The sequence below is a fragment of the Protopterus annectens genome, chromosome 4.part1 (genome assembly GCF_019279795.1).
Source record: "Protopterus annectens isolate FY-2018-M chromosome 4.part1, PAN1.0, whole genome shotgun sequence".
NCBI lineage: Eukaryota > Metazoa > Chordata > Ceratodontiformes > Protopteridae > Protopterus > Protopterus annectens.
The window spans coordinates 441767353-441787001 of record NC_056734.1 but is presented as its reverse complement, the minus strand read 5'-3'; the positions used below and the strand labels follow the sequence as shown (position 1 = coordinate 441787001).

General features: G+C 45.8%; 1 protein-coding gene across 2 annotated transcripts in view; it reads right to left on the bottom strand.

Moving 5' to 3' along the window:
* Nucleotides 1-19649, bottom strand: part of WDFY1 (WD repeat and FYVE domain containing 1) — a 954352-nt gene that overhangs the window by 494262 nt on the left and 440441 nt on the right. The window lies entirely within an intron of this gene.

Below are 19649 nucleotides of genomic sequence, written 5' to 3'. Positions count from 1 at the left end.
GTCCATTAATTCCGGGTTGGACATGGCCTTGTATGTCAGGCACAGATCACCTCTGAGCAGACGGTATGCGACTGAATAGAGCTGGAGTTTCTTCAGTCGGGCATCGTATGACATATGTTTGAGCCCTTTATCCTTTTGGTGAGGAACATTTGGGGTCTTTCCAACTGCTGCAGGTGTCAGGTAAGGTACATTCCGAATGGGGCGTTGTACTCAATCATTGGTCTGATAAGTGAAGAGTACAGGGTACAATGACCTCTCCTGATCTGGATGTGAATCCCTTCATGATCAGGTGGGCAATGTAGAAGGTCTTCCTAACCACTTTGGCAATGTGAGTGTCAAAAGAGAGGTTACTGTCAACTTGGGTCCCCAGGTCCCTGATAACTTCTTCCGTGTTTAATGGATTACCACCTATGTGGTAATTAGGGGTTACCTTGTTTTTCCCAAAGGGTATGACTATACATTTTTTGGCATTTAGCTTAAGGCCATGGCTCTGGCACCAGTTATCCATTTCTATGAGACCTTTCTGGAGGATGTGTGTGTCTGATGGAGTGTCAATTATGGTGCCCTGTTTGCAGTCATCTGCAAATTTTGTCAGCCACAATCCCCCTATGTTTGCCTGCACTTCAGAAAAATAAATGCCGAACAAGAGGGGCCCAGGACTGCCCTGTGGGACACCGCTCGTGACCGGCTTAGAGTCTGACATGGCACCAGCAACTCTAACCCTGTGTGTTCTGTCCTTGAGCCAGTTTGCAACCCATCTTGTGACATATGGGTTTACATTTAAGCTGGTGAGCTTTTCTATGATGCCCGAGTGGGGTATTGTGTCACGCTTTGCTAGGTCAAGGTAGGCTGTGTGAACTGCCTTACCCTCATCAATGGCCTTAGTGACTGTTTCGAAAAAGTCGACCAAGTTCAAGAGGCAGGATCTGCCCTTGACAAAGCCAAATTGGGTAGGATCCAGTGTCTGTAGGTCCCTAATGTCTTTATTTATGAGTTCCATTATGATCCTCTCCATAGCTTTGCAGACAAGGCTCGTCAAGCTTATGGGCGGTAATTTCAGGGTCTGTAGAAGCACCGCCTTTGTGGAGTGGGACCACAGTTGCCGTACGCCATTCTTTGGGTACGTATCCTGTAGTAAGGCTAAGATTAAACAGCAGCCTTATGTGTGGGTTTAGTTCCTCACTGAGTTCATGTAGCACACAGCCAGGGACACCGTCCGGTCCCATTGATGCTGTGTTTTTGCTTTAGAGAGCAGCTCTCACCTGGGCATCTGAGATGTTTGGGAGGCTAGACTCTGGTGGGATAGATATTTCTCCTTTTGGGAGGAGGGAGAAATTTGCACTGAACCTGTCTGCCAGTATGTTGGCAATGTCTGTGGGTTCAGTGATTTTTTCATCATTTTGGACTACTTCTGAGCATATCTGGGAGTTTCCACCCAGGTTTCTAACATAGCTAAAGAAGGCTTTATGATTGTCTTTTGTGTCATTAGCGATTTTTCTCTCAAAGTTGGCCTTGGATGATTTTATGAGTGATCGTAGTTTTTTGCTAGTATTGATCAGAGATGCCTTCCCTTTTAGGGATTTTGCTCTGTCATGTAGTTGCTTTCTCCTCTTGTTGTAGAGTTTGTTTATGGCTGGAGTCCACCAGACCGGGCGCCTGCCTTTGGTGGAAAGGGTCTTGATTTTATTAGGGATTGCTTGATCCATACATTCCTGGAGGTGCTCATAGAAGGCATTTGTAAGGGTTTCAGCAGCGTGGGTTGTGGTTTCCACTGGCTCGGGGCCTTGAAGGATACCACTCCAGTCTTAAGAAGTGTGAAGTTTGCTTTTGAGAAGTTCTTCACTGTGGTCTTTTTGCTGGGGTGGGGCGGATGTGGATCTCCAGTGAGATTAATTTATGGTCTGATCTCACCAATGAGGGATATACTTCGTGTGGAGCATTTTGTCCCCATGTTTGTGATGATCAGGTCTAGTATATTTTCTCCTCTTGTGGGAATGGTGACTAGTTGTTCCATAGCATTTGAGTTTATGAACTCAAGGAACCTTTGGGCTAGGGTGTTGGGGCTTGAGTAATGTTCCCAGTCTATGTTTGGGTAGTTGAAGTCACCCAATATGATGGTGTTTGGAGAGACATTCAAACTCTCCAGTGTCTTCAGGAAGGCTGTGTGGGTTTCCTGAGTTTGAGAAGGTGGTCTGTAGCATGTTACAAACTGTAGGGCAGTTTTACCTATGGTTAATTGCACCTGGATGGTCTCCGATGCTTCATGCGTTGCCACTAACCTGGAGGTGTGGGTATCCTTTATGAATATGGATACTCCCCTCCTTTGTGGTTCGGTCCAGATTTTGGGGCGGGCATGATATCAGGTATAACCTGATAGTGCTGGGGTGCTCTCAGGAGCCTTGAACCGGGTTTCAGTCACAGCACAGACATCGACATTCTCCATACTGAGGAGGGCTTTGAGGCGTGCATCTTGAGGTTTAGACTTCTGGCATTGAGCAGTATTACCCTTAGTTTTTCTCCATTTTTGTTTTCTAGGCGGTAGGTTTATCATTTGAGCCTTGCCTAAAAAGGCACTATGGGGTGGCAAGAGCCTTTGCCAATATCCGAAGCCCAGGGGTGACAGGTGCAAGCCGTCCCTTGCGAAGCAGCATGGCTTGTCAAGCATGTCATCCCAGGCAGACAGACATTGGATCCCCTTAGAATGACACCAGTAATTAAGCCAATTAGTAAAGCTGATCATTTTGTCTCTGTATTGTGGCATCATTCTTGGTGAGGGTAGGATACTGCTCAGGGTCAGGGTCATACCGGCCTGGGCTACATAATCTGAGAGCTCCTCTATGTCTCTTTTCATGTAGTCCAGGGAGGTGCCTCAGGTCGTTCACACTGGCATGGACAATGACGGAGTCATACTTGTACTTGCTGTGGAGTGACCTGAGTGCTTGTGTTATGTGGCGGATTCTAGCGCCTGACAGGCAGCTTACTATGATCTTTTCCTTGTTCAATCTGGTGAGTGGGACGTCAGTGTGTCTGACTATGGAGTCACCTATAACAAGTGTGTCTGGCATTGTGTTTGGCCTTAAGGGCTGTGGCTGTTTAGCACACTGACTTTGAGAACTATGTGTTGCATGTCTTATGTCTTGAGGTGGCAGTTGCTTGGGTGTCTGCTTTGGAGGCCTCTGTAGTTTTGGTAGATTTTGATCAGTGCCTCAGTATGTCTTTGTGTGTTTATGTGTTTGTTTTGCAGTTGTGATAGTTCTATGTGAAACTGGGTTTGTGGTGTGCGTGGTTTCCTTCTCCTCCTGTCTGGTCTTGCCAGTCCTGAGTTGAGAGAGCTCAGCCTCCAGTTTGGCTATATAGTTGCATCTCTCACATGTATTTGTGTTTTGTGGGAGAAGGAGTGGGTTGTCTGTGTACATGAGGCAATTGTAACATTGCCTCAAGATGCCCAGGTTTACCAGCTGAACAGGAGAGGACGCTAGCAACTGACCCTTGACATGCTAGAAAAAGTGATAAAGTTTGCTGTGTAACTGAGTCAGAAGGGACCTATAGGGAAATGGGTACTCAAGGATTCTAGGCTAATGTAGTACTTTGTTTAGTATACAAGTACTTTACCTATATAAAAATGCTTTAGGAGCAAGTGCTGAGCTTTACCTATATAAAAATTCTTTAGGAGCAAGTGCTGAGCTTTTGAGATAGAGAATAGACTGTTTAGATTGCAAGTAGAGAAGTTCTAAGGGAAAAATTGAAAAGCAGACTTCACGAGCCAGAAATAACGGCTGCCGATGGTGCTCTATGGGCAACTCCGCGCTAAAGTGGGCTTTATAGCAGGGGGTTGAAAAGAGCTAGGAATTGACCCAAAATGGCCAATAGACTACAAGTTTCTGGCTGGAACCACTGCTCTATGGACAAATAGGCTGCTCAGTGCTCCCCACTCCCACTGGTGAACAAAGAAGCTTCCCTTTATCCAAATAAGGATATGGAATAGCACAGGAACCAAGCCAAAGCCCAGAGATCAGCAAACTCTGAAGACTGGACTATTCTAGTTCAGTAAGGCGGGAAAACAAGATTTTTTTTTTTTTTTTTTTTTTTTTTTTCTTTTTTGCAGAAAACAGAGGAAAAACACAGTAAATGCTACAAATGCTTTTAAACGGCTAGCGCACTTGAGTGTGTTAGCCTACAGGTAAAATTAAACAACAAATAACTTTTTTAAAAGTGCAAAACAGTTAATCAACACAAAAACAGTTTAAATAGAATGCTGAGCTGTATAAACAGGCGAAAATGCAGTCGCTAAGCAGTAAATAATCAAAAAGCCAGAAAAAAATACTTAAATCAGGAAAAAGTCAATCTTTTGCTCTCTGCTGCTTGTAGAACTCTGCAGGACACCACAAGGAGCTGTGCCGAGTTGAATACAAGCGAAAAAGCTCTAAAGCGGGCTTTATTACAGGGGGCTGAAAAGAGCTAGGAATTGACCCAAAATGGCCAATAGACTACAAGTTTCTGGCTGGAACCACTCCTCTAGGGACAAACAGGCCGCTCAGTGCTCCCCACTCCCACTGGTGAACAAAGACGCTTCCTTTTATCCAAATAAGGATATGGAATAGCACAGGAACCAAGACAAAGCCCAGAGGTCAGCAAACTCTGAAGACTGGACTATTCTAGTTCAGTAAGGCGGGAAAACAAGATTTATTTTTTTTTTTTTGTTTTTTACTTTTTTGCAGAAAACAGAAGATAAACAGACAGTAAATGCTATAAATGCTTTTAAACGGCTAGCGCACTTGAGTGTGTTAGCCTACAGGTAAAATTAAGCAATAACTTTTTTAAAATGTACCACATAACTGTGGTGTTGTCTGTCCTTATTAGTAGGTGGCCTTGATGCAGAAAAGGTTTGAAGGCTTCGACTGCATGTATCACTGCCAGAAGTTCCTTGTGGTTTATGTGCATGCGTAGCTCTTTTTGTGACCATAGACCTTGAATGCATCTGCCCTCCATGTGCGCTCCCCATCCGTGGTCTGAAGCATCTGTTGTAATGGTTTGGCTGGCCATTGGTTTGCTGAAGGGCAGACCCCTGTTTGACTGGCTTGCTTGAGCCCACCACAAAAATTCCCTTTGAAGGCATGGGATGAGTGGTATCAAAGTTTCCAAGCTGTGACTGTGCTGAGACCATAAACTCCTTAGGTACCATTGTAGTTTCCTCATATGCAGCCTTGCTTGTGGAATCAGAAGGATGCAAGAAGCCATGTAACCCAGAGCCTGCAGGATTTTCCTTGCAGTCAGCTGAGTTTTTCTTGTCAGACTTTTGAAGTAATCTGGTAGTTGACTTTGTTTTTCTTCTGTGAGGAAAGCCATTTGGGTGGTTGTATCTAGATTCACACCCAGAAAGGTTATTCTTTGGGATGGAACAAGTCTTGATTTGTTAATGTTGACTGTATATCCCAGGGCCTGAAGTAGGTGAATGGCGTAATTCAAATGTTTTACCAAAGTTTGTTGGCTGCTCGCTTGTATAAGGCAGTCGTCCAGATATGGGTATATTTGAATCCCCTGAAGTCTGAAGTGTGCAATTACTGATGCCAGGCATTTCGTGAATACTCTGGGCGCAGTAGATAAGCCAAAGGGCAATGCTGAAAATTGATAATGCTCTGAACCTGCAAGAAATCTGAGGTGTCTTCTGCAACTTTGTCTGATAGGGACATGCAGGTATGCCTCCTTGAGGTCTAGAGTTACCAGCCAAGACCCCTTGCCCAGCATGGGAAGGAGCTGCTGTAGAGTCAGCATTTTGAACTTTGGTACAATGAGATAAGTATTCAGTGCGGACAAGTCGAGAATAGGCCTCCATTGTTTTTCTTTTCTTGGAACAAGGAATAGTCTGGAATAAAATCCTTGGCCTTGTTCTGAGAGAGGAACCTTTTCTATAGCTTTCATTTGCATTAAGCTGGAGACTTGTTTCAAAGCCTCTGTCCTTTGATTTGGTGGCAGGTCTGGCATGCCTTTTCTTTTTGGTAATGTGTGAAAATGGAACCTGTATCCTTTGTCTATTATTTGTAGTGTCCATTTGTCCCTTGTAATACTGTGCCAATTTTCTGAGAATAAAGAAAGCTTTCCGCCCAAAGGTGCTTCCAATTGAGCCCTGGTTGGCGGTGTCAAAGTAAATTCATTGAGCCTGTCCTTGTGCAGCAGTTGTAGGTCCTGCATTACCTCTCTGGTTGGGAGGCTGCCATTGACGTCCTCTGTAGGAGCCTCTAGCTTGCCCTCTACCTCTGGCACGCCTGTTCTTGCCTCTCTGAAACCTCTCTGTGTCTGGAAAGGACCAATTTTTGGAAGGCCAATTCCTGCTGAATCTTGGTGGTTGGACTTGGAGAAAATCTTTGACAGTTTGTACAGATTTTGCCTTTTCTTCAACTTTCTTTAGAACCTCCTGAGCCGTGGAGCCAAATAACTTTTGCTTTTCCAGTGGAGCATCCAGAAGCTTTGCTTTGACATGGTCTGGCAGAGATTGTTCCTTCAGCCAAGCATGCCTACGTATGACTGCGCCGGTCATAGCTGACCTACATGAAGCTTCCAATGCATCATAACCACATTGCAAGAAATGGTTGCTAACCTGTTGGGAGTTATGTACCAGATCCTGAAGTGATTTGCGATCTAGGGTTCAGGTGAAGACAGTTTTTTATGCAATTCATCTAACAAATACTCTTGGTACTGTATCATATGAAATTGACAATTCAATGCCCTCATAGAAAGAGTAGCAGAAGTATACACTTTTTTACCCCATCTCTCTAAAGCTCTAGACTCCCTTTCAGAGGGGAGAGGATTTTTAGTAGTGGCAGCTGCAACCCCTTTAGGGCCCTGGAAAATAGTTTCTGGATCAGCAAAGTGGGTCTTGTAAAGGTGAAGATGTGAGTCCGGGACCCTGTAGTACCTATCGGGTTTGACAGGAGCCGGAGGTAGAGAATCAGGGGTTGTGCTAGACTCAGAGTACACATCATCTATGACATTTAAAACAGGAGGAATAGCCAAAGGCCTATGCTGAGGCAAATGCAAGAAGGTCCTTAATCTCTTCCTGGAATCAGAGAATTCCTGGCCCTGCCACTGGAAATGCTCTCTCATAGTGTGGAGTGTCTCCCCAAAGGAAAACTCTTCAGGAGGAGAGGCCGAAGGAATAGATTCCTCTGCATCAGAATCCTCGTAGGCCGAAAAAGCCTCCTCCTGGTGGTCCGAGAGAGTAGAACCATCTGAGGCCTCATCAGAGGAGTGGGGATAAGAGGGCTCAACCCTGGGCCTTTTGTCTGGAGGAGGTTGAGAGTCCCTGTCCGGATGAGGTTGAGAGCCCCTAATTAAGGAGATAAGGTCCTCTGCTAAGCTTAGAATTTGTGAACCTGTAGTGGGTCCCTGAGGGATAACCTTGGGAGGCAAAGCTTTGGAGAGTTTAGCAGCTTTAGCTCTAGAGAATGCCTTAATGGACATGGATGCAGGAGGCCTGGCTGCACCACGTGCTGGTGTAGTTTTGTCTAAAGGTATGGTGTCGGAAGGTTCCAGGACACCAGTTTCTGTAGGAAATTCAATAACCGATTCAGTCGGGGCCTCCGGGACCGAGGTAGTCGGCTGAGCGGTTTCAGTGGTAGGAAGTACCAAGGACTCGGTTTCAGCCGAGACCGAGACACTCGCGGTAGGCCTGGGCGTGGTTTCAGCCGAAACCGCGGCCCGCATGTGTCGGTCCTTGTCCTTCTGTTTCTTAATCAAATGTGAAGTCGGAGTCTCCGACGGCATATTGTACGAAAAACTAGCCCCAAAAAATTCCTCTGCAAACTCCGCCCGACGTCTAAGAGTGCGTCGGTTGAAGGAAGCACAGGCTGAACAGGCCGAGACGTCGTGGTCTGGGCCTAGGCAGGGGAGGCAGTAAGAGTGGAAATCCTTATGAGGTATTTGTTTCCCACAGGTTAAACAATTATTAACTTTATCTGACATTGGCTGAGGCAAGAAAGAGTCCCCAATGGGGTACTTAGCTTTTTGAAGTCTTCAGTAGCTGGATTACAGAAGCTGGCTGACTGGCACTTGCGAACTGCTTCTGCTTCGGGCACCACGCGGCAAGAAAGACAGAGGAAGATGGCGTCGGCCGACTCTTTTATACCCCAGGCGCTCTTACGTCGGGGAAAGGGCGACATCAGCCAACGCCGGACCCAGACTTTGGAATCAGGCCGACCGAATGGCTGCCTGAGGCAGGACAACCCATATGTGATGACTGCAGATGCAACCTTGAAGGACATCTATAGATTTAATTTTAGTAGCTAAAAGGGGCTTAATGTATTCACCATAGTTTTTTTGTCTTAAAAATGCATTTTATTTGTATCAGTTTATGTTTTTGATGCATTCTACGTGGGTTTTATTCTGTTACACAGTTAAGCTGTGTTTTAGTTTAGCCTTAATACTGTCAGACAGAACTGGTGCCGTTTTCTTATTTTGAAATGCAACTTTCTGATAGTATGCTTGCAGTTTATTTGATTCTTCTTTTGACTTTTTTTTATTTAAGTTTTAAACCATGCCTGCGGTAACTTAAGTGGGCAATATTGTTTCTGGAAGGTGGTTCATGTGTATTTTATGTGTAAAGTTTATATTCAGAGTGAAGTGAAAGGAGATATGATTATCATTTGCTTACTGATTGACGAATTAATTTTACATTTTCCTAATTATCTGTACATTTGTGTTTGGGGTTGGTTTAGGTAAACAGCACTGGAGTGTGCAAACTTTCATTTTTCTTCATAACAAGTAGAACAAAACTGGCTGAGTTACGGCTTTTTTGTTAATGCGATGACAAGAGTACATATCTATATAATCTGCTAATGATGCAATTAGAGAAACAAAAAATATGAAAAGTACAGTTGTGTACACTTACCATAAATGTAGATGTTCCGAGTGTATTCACTGTTGCAGTCATCACACTTGGGTTATCTGCCTGTAGGTAGCCTCAGTTGGCCCGAATACCAGTGTCTTGGGATTTCTGCATCGGATACTGTCGCTTCTTCCATGACGTCAGGTCATCAGGGGGTAAAAAAAACCTGCAGCCGACGCCATTACATCAGTTTTTCTTGCCCCAGATGTCAGGAGCCGCCCCAAATAGGAAGCTAGTATATGGTGTGGAACACCACCAGCAAAAAGTAAATACCACTGCCATAAAAAAAATGGCCATATAGAGGATAGGTATAAAGGATCGAGAAAAACAGGGGGCTGGAGGGAGGGAAACCAGGACTGCAATAGTGAATACACTCGAACATCTACATTTATGGTAAGTGTACACAACTGTACTATGTTCTTCATGTTTCACTGTTGCAGTCATCACACTTGGGTTGCTTCCCAAAGCTGAGGAAGGGTGGAGGCAGTCAAGAGGAGTTAGGGCTGGCTAGCAGGCCCTGTAAGACTGCTGTAGCAAATCCAGCTCTGGATTTAGAAAAAAATACTAAGTGGTAATGCTTGGTGAAGGTGTGTACAGAAAGTACAGTTTTGTACCTACCATAAATGTAGATGTCCGATAGATATGCAACTGCAGTCATAACATATGGGTTGTCCTGCCTCAGGCAGCCCTCGGTCGGCCGGATTCCAAAGTCTGGGTCCAACGTCGGCTGATGTCGCATTTCTCTCCGACGTCAGAGCGGCTGGAGTATATAAGCATCAGCCGACACCATCTTCTTCAGTGTTTCTTGCCCCAGATGCCAGGTGCCCTCCAATGAAGGCTGTAATCAAATTGGAAGACAAAAATAGGTTTCCAGACAATAAATAAGCAATAAACAGATACACCATAACAGATATCCCCAGCTAAGGATAATAGGGATAGGAGTGGACCCAAGGCATAGAGGGGAAGGAGGGAGGGAAAACCGACTGCAGTTGCATATCTATCGGACATCTACATTTATGGTAGGTACAAAACTGTACTATGTCCTTCAAGAATGCAACTGCAGTCATAACATATGGGTTGAATACCATAGCTTAGCTGGGGGAGGTGGTATGCTCTAAGAAAAGGATGGTGTAGCTATCAATCCCTGCAGGACTGCGAAGCAAAGCCTGCTCTGGATCTGGAATATAAAGGGAGGTTGTAGTGTTTGGAGAATGTATGCATGGAGCTCCATGTAGCAGCTTCTAGAATGTCTTTTGTAGGCACCCCTCTTAAGAAAGCTGTAGAGGTGGCTGTAGCTCTGGTGGAGTGTGGTCTGACATTGGCTGGTACACTCTTTCCATGGAAGGAATAACAGAATCTGATGCAATGCCCAATCTATTTTGAAATAGTCTGTTTGGAAATTGCTTTTCCTTGTACTCCAGGGGCGTAAGCTACAAAAAGCTGATCAGACTTCCTACTGGTCTTGGTTCTGTCCAGGTAGTAGCGAAGTTGTCTGTGAATGTCCAAGGTATGCAACAGTCTTTCCCCTTTGTTCTCAGGATTGGGAAAGAAAGTAGGCAGGTGAATTGCTTGATTTAAAGAAACCCTAGATACCACTTTTGGCAGAAAGGTAGGGTTGGTTCGTAAGGAGACCCTGTCTCTGTGAAAGGTTATGAACGGTGGTATTGCCATTAGGGCCTGTAATTCCGAAACCCTTCTTGCTGAGGTAATTGCCAACAGGAAAGCTGTCTTCCATGAGAGAAGTGTAAGTCCACAGAAGCTGCTGGCTCAAAGGGGGGTAGAGTCAGTTTTTCTAGGACAAAGTTGAGGTCCCAAGCTGGTACTGCAGCCTTTCTTGGTGCTTTATATTCTTGATTCCCCTAAGGAATTGCCTTAAAGGATGTGAAAACACAGGTGGATCAGTGTTGTATCTAGCTGAAATAGCTGAAGCATGTATTTTTATGGAAGAATATGAGAGTCCATTCTGTAGCATATCTGCCAAATATTCCAGAATGAGTGGGATGTTCAATAATGATGCATCATGACCCTTGCTGGTATTCCAAATGCTGAATCTCTTCCATTTTGCTGAGTAAACCTTTCTGGTGGATGGTCTTCGGGCTTCTGCTAGTATCCGCTGAACTTCCTTAGAGAGAGATAGATTGAGGTTATTCATGGAATCTCCCAAGCTGTTAGCTGCAGCGTCTGAATGTTGGGATGTACCGTCTTAAAGTTGTGTTGAGTCAAAAGTTGGGGCCATTGGGGAAGGGCCTACTTTTTGTTGTGACATATGCTCCGTAGTAGTGGGTACCAGTGTTGTCTTGGCCAGTCTGGAGCTATTAGGATCCCCTTGGGCTTCTCTGCTTTGATCTTTAGTAATACTGTGGTCAGCAGTGGCAGAGGTGGGAATGCATAGATTTTTAGGAAGTTCCAGTTGAATGAGAGAGCATCTATTTTCCATGCTTGTGGATGATATGTCCTTGAACAGAACTTTTGTAGATGATGATGGAGGTGGGAGGCAAATAGGTCTACTTCTGGCCTGCCCCATGTCGAGGTGAGTCGCATGAAGATTTGTGGATGTAACCTCCACTCGTGGGGGTCCAGGAAATTCCTGCTTAGGTTGTCCGCCAGCACATTGTCTTTGCCTGGAACAAACTGGGATTGCAACTGTATGTTTAGGCTCAGTGATTTTTCCCAAAGATTCATTGTCAGTCTGCAAAGGGGGTAAGAATGGGTGCCCCCCTGCTTGTTTATGTACCACATCACAGTGGTGTTGTCTGTCCGTATTAGTAGGTGGCCTTGCTGAAGTTGTTGTCGAAAGGCCTCGATGGCATGCATTACTGCCAGCATTTCTTTTTGGTTGATATGCAGATGTGTTTCCTTTGGAGACCATTGTCCTTGAATACATCTGCCCTCCATGTGCGCCCCCCATCCTAGGTCTGAGGCGTCTGTGGTCATGGTCTGTGTTATCTGAGGTTTTTTGAACGACATACCTGTGTTTGCCTGGTTTACCGAGGCCCACCATCGAAATTCCTTTTGTAGGCATGGAATGAGCGGTATGGTTGTCTCTAGGTTGTTGCTGTGTTGAGACCATAAGCTTTTTAGGTACCATTGAAGCTTTCTCATGTGTAGTCTTCCTAATGGAACCAGTAGAATGCAGGATGCCATGTAACCCAGGGCCTGTAGGAATCTCCTTGCAGTCATCTGGGTGAGCTTTGCCAAACCTTTGAAATAATGAGTTAACTTCTTTTGCTTGTCTTCTGTCAGGTAAAGCCATTTGAGAGGCTGTGTCTAGTTTGGCTCCTAAGAAGGTTATTGGCTGGGATGGCTGAAGTCTTGACTTTTGGAAGTTGACTGTGTATCCCAGAGCCTGTAGCAATTGTATGACATAATTCAAGTTTTTTGTCAAAATCAGTTTGTCGTCCGCTTGTATGAGGCAGTCGTCCAGGTACGGGTAAATTTGGATCCCCTGGAGCCTGCAATGAGCAATTACTGAAGCCAGGCATTTCGTGAATACTCTGGGCGCAGTAGATAAGCCAAATGGCAATGCTGAGAATTGATAATGCTCTGGCCCTGCAAGAAATCTGAGGTATCTTCTGCAGCTGTGTAGGGACATGCAGGTATGCCTCCTTGAGGTCCAGAGTAATCAGCCAACACCCCTTGCCCAGCATGGGAAGGAGTTGCTGCAGAGCCAGCATTTTGAACTTTGGTACTATGAGAAAAGTGTTTAATGCGGACAAATCCAGTATTGGTCTCCATTGAGTTTCTTTTCTTGGAACAAGGAACAGTCTTGAATAAAACCCCTAGCCTTGTTCTTGTTGTGGAACTTTTTCTATTGCTTTGATCTGAGCAAGCAGAGAAATTTGCTTGATAGCCTCTGCCCTCTGGTTTTGTGGTAGGTTTGGCATGCCTTGTTTTCTTGGCAAGGTATGAAAGTGGAACCTGAAACCTTGGTCTATAATGTCCAAAATCCATTTGTCCTTTGTCAATCTGTGCCAATTGTCTGAAAACAGAGATAATTTTCCGCCCAAAGGAGCTTCTGTTTGCTCCTTGGTCAGCGGAAGTAGAGGAAAGTCATTGGGATTGTCCCTGTGAGGCAGGAGACACCCCTGTGTCACTTCTTTGGTTTGCTGGTTGCCATTGTCGTCCCCTGTAGGAACCTCTGTATTGTCCTCTTCCTCGGCCACGCCTGTTTTTGCCCCTTTGAAATCTTTCAGGATTAGGAAAGGACCAGTTTTTTGAAGGCCAATTCCTGCTGAATCTGGGTGGCTGAACCTGGAGGAAATCTTTGACTGTCTGAACTGACTTGGCGTTTTCCTCAATGGACTTTAACACATCTTTAGCATTAGCACCAAAAAGCTTGTTCTTTTCCAAGGGCGCATCCAGAAGTTTTGCCTTAACATGATCTGGTAAAGGTTGCTCTTTTAACCATGCATGTCTACGAATGACCGCCCCTGTCATAGCTGCCCTACATGAAGCTTCCAATGCATCATATCCACACTGAAGAAAGTGATTGCTAACTTGCTGAGAATTATGTACAGCCTCTTGTAAAGACTTCCTATCTAAAGGTTCAGGAGAGGCCAAAGTTTTCTGTAAATCATCTAACAGGTAATCCTGATATTGAAACATATGAAAGAGACAACTGAGAGCTCTCATCGATAAAGTAGTGGAGGTGTAAACCTTCTTCCCCCATCTCTCTAATGACCTAGCTTCCCTGTTGGAAGGTAAAGGATTTTTGGAGGTGGTAGCTGAAACCCCTTTCAGTCCCTGAGAAATTGTTTCTAAATCAACAGCATGGGCCCCTAAAGAAATGAGAATGCGTTTCTGGGACCCTATAGTATCTGTCAGGCTTGGCTGGAGCAGGAGGAGGAGGAAGAGTATCAGGGGTAACACTGGAGTCAGAGTATAGATCATCCAAAACATCAAGCACAGGAGGTATAGCTAAGGGCCTGTGTTGGGGCTTTTTAAGGAAGGTTCGAAGGCGCTTTCTGGAATCAGAATATTCCTGGCCTTGCCACTTAAAATGTTCCCTCATGGAATGCAGAACTTCCCCAAAAGAAATATCCTCAGGAGGGGAGGCCGAGGGGATGGAGTCCTCTGCATCTGAGTCCTCATAGGTCTGGAAGGGCTCTTCCTGGCTATCGGAGTGAACAGAGTCCTCAGAATCTTCATCTGAAGGGAGAGGGTCAGAGGGTTCAACCCTGGGCCCCTTATCAGGAGGAGGCTGGGATCCTCTCTCAGGATGGGCCTGGGAACCTCTGATCATGGAAATTAAGTCTGCGGCCACAGTCAAGATTTGTGTTTCAGGAGTAGGCTGAGGTAAGGCTTTAGCAGTAAGGTGCTTGGTCTTGCTGGCTGCCTTAGCACGTGTGTAGGCCTTGATAGACATGGGAGGCCTAGCAGCTCCACGTGCAGGAGTGACCTTATCCACAGCAATGGTCTCGGGCATCTCCTTGGTTGCAGTATCCGGAGGAAAATCAATAACTGGCGTTGGTGTGGTCTCCGGTATTGGTAACGTGGTGTCTTCGGTTCAGAGCGGTGAAATAACCACCTCAGAGGGAACCGGGGCACTCGCTGTTGGTTTTAGCGTGGTGTCGGAGGAAGACGCGGGCCGAGGAAGTCGGTCCCGGTCTTTTCGTTTCTTAGGAATCTGCGATGTCGGAAGTTCCGACGGCATCGTATAATCGTATTTTTTGCCGAAAAAGTCTTCAGCGAACTCCGCCCGGCGCCTGAGAGTGGGCTTATTGAAGCGAGCACAGGCGGCACAGGCCGAGACGTCGTGGTCTGGGCCAAGGGAAGGGAGGCAGTAAGAGTGGAACTCCTTATGAGGTATTTGTTTACCACAAGACAAACAATTATTTACTTTTTCAGTAATTTCTGACATCGGCTGAGGCAAGAAAAGGTCCCCAACGGGGTACTTAGCTTTTTTTGATGACTTCGGACTCGAAGAATACAGGAGCTGACCGACCGGCACTTGCGAACTGCTTCTGCTTCGGGCACCGCGTGGCAAGAAAGACTGAAGAAGATGGCGTCGGCTGATGCTTATATACTCCAGCCGCTCTGACGTCGGAGAGAAATGCGACATCAGCCGACGTTGGACCCAGACTTTGGAATCCAGCCGACCGAGGGCTGCCTGAGGCAGGACAACCCATATGTTATGACTGCAGTTGCATTCTTGAAGGACATCTCCAGGTTGCAACTTCCAGAATGTCCCTGGGTAGGGACTTCCCTGAGAAATGCTGTAGAGGTGGAAGCAGCCCTAGTGGAATGTGTTCTGATACCCTGTGGGGTAGGTTTTCCATGGTGCTTGTAGCAGAAATAGATGAAGTGAGCCATCCATTTGGAAATTGTTTGCTTTGAAATGGCCTTGCCCTCAGCCACTGTAGCAAAGCTGACTAGCAGCTAGTCATATTTTCTGAAAGGTTTAGTCCTGTCAAGGTAGAACCTGAGCTGTCTGTGCATGTCCAAGGAGTGCAAGCCCCTTTCCCCTTTATTCTGAGGATTAGAGAAGAAGGTTGGCAAATGGATGGCTTGGTTTAGAGCCACACTGGAGACCACCTTAAGCATAAAGGAAGGGTTAGTCCGAAGGGAAACCCTGTCAGCATGGAAAATAATGAAGGGTTCCACAGCAATTAGTGCCTGTAACTCAAGACACTCTTCTAACAGAGGTTATGGCTAAAAGCAAGGCTGATTTACAAGAAAGGAATGTTACCTCTGCTGAAACCACAGGTTCAAAAGGGGAAAATGTGAACTTTTCCAGTACAAAGTTAAGGTCCCAGGTAGAGGTGGGTGCTCGCCTAGGGGGCCTTAAGTTATTAGCCCCTCTCAGGAACTGTTTGATGAGAGGGTGAGAGAATAGAAGTGGCTCAGTATTATAATAAACTGAGATGGTAGAGGCACGAGAGGAGGAGGAGGATAGGCCTCTGCGGAGTAGCTCTGCTAGGTAATCAAGGATTTGAGGTAAGAAGGGCACAGCTGTGTCCTTTCCTTGAGACTGCTTCGAAGAACAATATAGTTTCCACTTTTCAGCATAGGATTTCCTAGTATTAGGCCTTGTGGCCTCAAGAAACATGTCCAGCACCTGTTTGCTGAGGGCTGCTGGTGGAGTATTCAGGGGATAAGCCAGGCTGCAAGACTTAGGGTTTGCAGCTGTGGATGCAAAATCTGTCCCTCCATCTGAGACAGCAGGGAAGGTGTCTGATGAAGGTGCCAGGGTGGCACTGTTGTCAGACTGTGGAACAGTGGCTACCAGTGCTGGCGTGGCCAGTTTGGGGCAATATGAATTGCCCTTGGGCTGTCCTGTCTGATCTTGAGTAGTACCTTTGAGAGGAGGGGCTGAGATGGAAAGGCATAAATTGAGAGGTTTTCCCATTTGAAGGATAAGGTATCCACCCTCCAGGCCCTGCTGTGAGGGTTCCTATTGCAAAATTTGCTCAACTGGTGGTTCTCTTGGGGAGGCAAAGAAGTCCACCTCCGGTGTTCCCCGCTTCTGGATTAGAATGTTGAAGGTGCTGGGCTCCAATTTCCATTCATGTGGGTCCAGGAGATTTCTGCTTACGTCGTCTGCCAGTGAATTCTGTTTCCTGGCAGGAATTGAGCTTGTAGATGCACTTGGTTGCTCAAGGCTGTGTTCCGAGGGCCATGGCTAACCTGCAGAGTGGGTAAGAATGGGTCCCCCCCTGCTCGTTTATGTACCACATAACTGTGGTGTTGTCTGTTTTTATCAGCAGCTGTCCTGGAAGGATTAGGTATTTGAAGGCTGTCAGAGCATACTGTACAGCTAACATCTCTTTTTGCTTGATGTGCAGGAGGATTTGCCCTGGGCTCCACTTGCCCTGAATGCATTTGTCTGCCATGTGAGCCCCCCATACATAGTCTGATGCATCTGAAGTCAGGATTTGGACGGTGAGGGGTTGAGTGAAAGGCAGTCCCATGCTGCGGTTGCATGCTTCTGCCCACCAAAGGAACTCTGCCCTTAGACAAGGTATGATAGAAATTACTGTTTCCAGGTCCTGAGAATGTTGGCACCAAATATTTTTTAAGTACCACTGAAGTTTCCTTATATGCAGTCTTGCATATGGAATTAACAGAATGCATGAGGCCATGAACCCTAGGGGCTTGCAGTATTTTCCTTGCAGATAGCTGGGTTTTGGTGGCTATTTGTTTGAAGTAGTAGTTCAAATAGACCTGTTTTTCTGGAGTGAGAAATGCCATCTGGGAAGTTGTGTTCAAGCTTGCTCCCAGGAATACAATTTTTTGACTGAGCATCAGTTGTGATTTCTTTTTGTTGATGGTGTACCCCGATGAAGACAGGAGTCTTTCTACAAATGCCAGGTGCTGAAGTAGCAAATCCTGACTGTCTGCCTGAATCAGGCAATCATCCAAGTATGGGAAAATTTGGATATTTCCCTGCCTGCAGTATGCAATGGCTGGAGCCAAGCACTTGGTGAATACTCTGAACGCAGTAGATAAGCCAAAAGGAAGTGTAGAGAACTGATGGTGCACAGAGCCTGCCCTGAAGCGTAGCTATTTCTTGTAAGATTCCCTTATGGGGATGTGCAGATAAGCTTCTTTTAGGTCTAGGGTGACTAGCCAGTCATCCTTGGCTAACATAGGAAGAAGCTATTGCAGGGCAAGCATTCTGAATTTCGGGACCACCAGAAAAAAAGTGTTGAGAATTGATAGATCCAGGATAGGGCGCCAAGATCCCTCTTTTCTGGGCACCAGGAACAGTCTGGAGTAGAAACCCTGTCCCTTTTGTTGTAGTGGAACAGGTTCAATGGCCCTGATATTGAGCAGGGAAAGTACTTGCTTTTGAGCCTCTGCCCACTGGTTTGGAGGAAGGTCTGGAAACCCGCTTGGGGTTGTCAGTGAATGGAAGCAGTATCTGTACCTCTGGGATACAATGTTTAGAACCCATCGGTTCCGAACAATGGACATCTAGGTTTTGGCATGAAGGGCAAGTTTTCCTCCAGGAGGCACAAGCAGGGCTGGGAAGGATAATTGAAAAGTCATTGTGAACTTTTTCCATAAGGGGGTAGGCTTACGGAACACTCCATTGTTTAGATCTCTGCATACCCTGACACTGTAGTCCTTGGTGGTCTTGTTCCCCTGTTTTTGGACTGTGAAGGCCTGGAAGGGGCTGGAAAGGACCAGTTTTTAGAAGGCCAATGCCTACTGAATCTAAGTGGCTGCACCTGTAAGAATTATTTAACAGTTTGCATAGATTTAGCTTTTTCTTCCATCTTTTTAAGAACCTCTTCTGCTTTGGTGCCAAACAAACGGTCCTGATTTAAAGGAGCGTCTAGTAATTTTGATGTGACATGTTCTGGCAAGGTTTGTTCCTTCAGCCAAGCATGCCTTCTCAATACAGACCCAGTGACTGCAGCCCTGCAAGATGCTTCTAGGGCATCAAAGCCACACTGCAAAGTATGTTTATTAACTTGGTTTGCAGAATGCATTAACTCTTGAAAATCTTTATTTTCTGCACAATCTGGAAAGAACACCATTTTGTGTTTAATTAGTTCCATAAAATGTTGCTGGTACTTCAACATGCGTAACTGGAAATTCAATGCCCAGATGGCAAGAGTTGCAGAGGCATATACCTTCTTACCCCATCTGTCTAAAGCTCTGGAATCCCTGTCTGAAGGAGTAGGGTTTTTGGCTGTAGTAGCCTTAATAGCTTTAGGTCCCTGGAAAATGGTCTCTGGATCTGCAGTAGCATTCTTAAAGAGAAATTTGAGAGAATCAGGTACTCTTTAGTACCGGTCAGGTTTTCTAGGGGCCAGTGGTAAAGTGTCTAGAGTAAGACTAGATTCCATGAAGACATCTACAACATCCAGCACAGGGGGTATAGCTAGAAGCCTGTGCTGAGGCAACTCTAAAAATTCTCTGAGTCTCTTTTTGGACCGAGGATAGTCCTGGCATTCCCAACAGAAATGCTCTCTTAAAAGTATGCAAAGTTTCACCAAAAGAAAAATCCTCTGGAGGGGAGGCAGAGAGAATGGATTCCTCTGCATTTGAATCCTCAAAGGTTGATAAGGGTATGTCCTGGTAATCAGAAGGGTCAGAGTCATTGGACTCCTAATCTACAGAATCAGAAAGAAACTCAATCCTTTGTCTCTTAGCAGGGGAAGGCTGGCTTCCCCTAATTAGGGTGATAAGGTTTTCAGCCATTCTAAGCATTTGTTTTTGTGGCATGGGAGCCTGAGCATGCCCTTTGTTCGTCAGTTTTCTAGGCATAGTGCGTACTCAGGGCCTGAGAAACTCGGTAGTTTTAGCTGAAAACTAAGTTGTCGGTTTAATGCAAACATCGGTAGGTTGGAATACACCCTCAGTAGCCAGTGCCTGCACAGCGGCTCTGAACCCATCCAAGGTAGAGACATCCACAGGTTCCATAGACAAAGAAGCATCTCGCGGCATACCAGACTCCAAATGGGTCTCAGCAGAGGCCTGCGAATCTGTAGAAGTTGGCATCAGGGGCTGCAAAGGCACCTCACTGAGTACTGGCGGACTGGCAACTAGCTTAACAGAAGCAACTTCAGCAGTTTTGGACCTATGTGGTCGGTCTATCTTTATGCTTTTTCGGAAGATCAGTAGTCAGATGGCTTATTGAAGCCATAATGGAGAACGACAACAAAAGAATTTAGCAACAAAAATAGCCTGACGACGAATGGTTCAGGCATTAAACAAGGCACAAAACCGACACCAAGGGACGTAGTGGTCTGGACCTAAACAGGTGACACAGTAAGAATGAAAATCTCTGTGAGGTATTTGTTTTCCACAGGCAAGA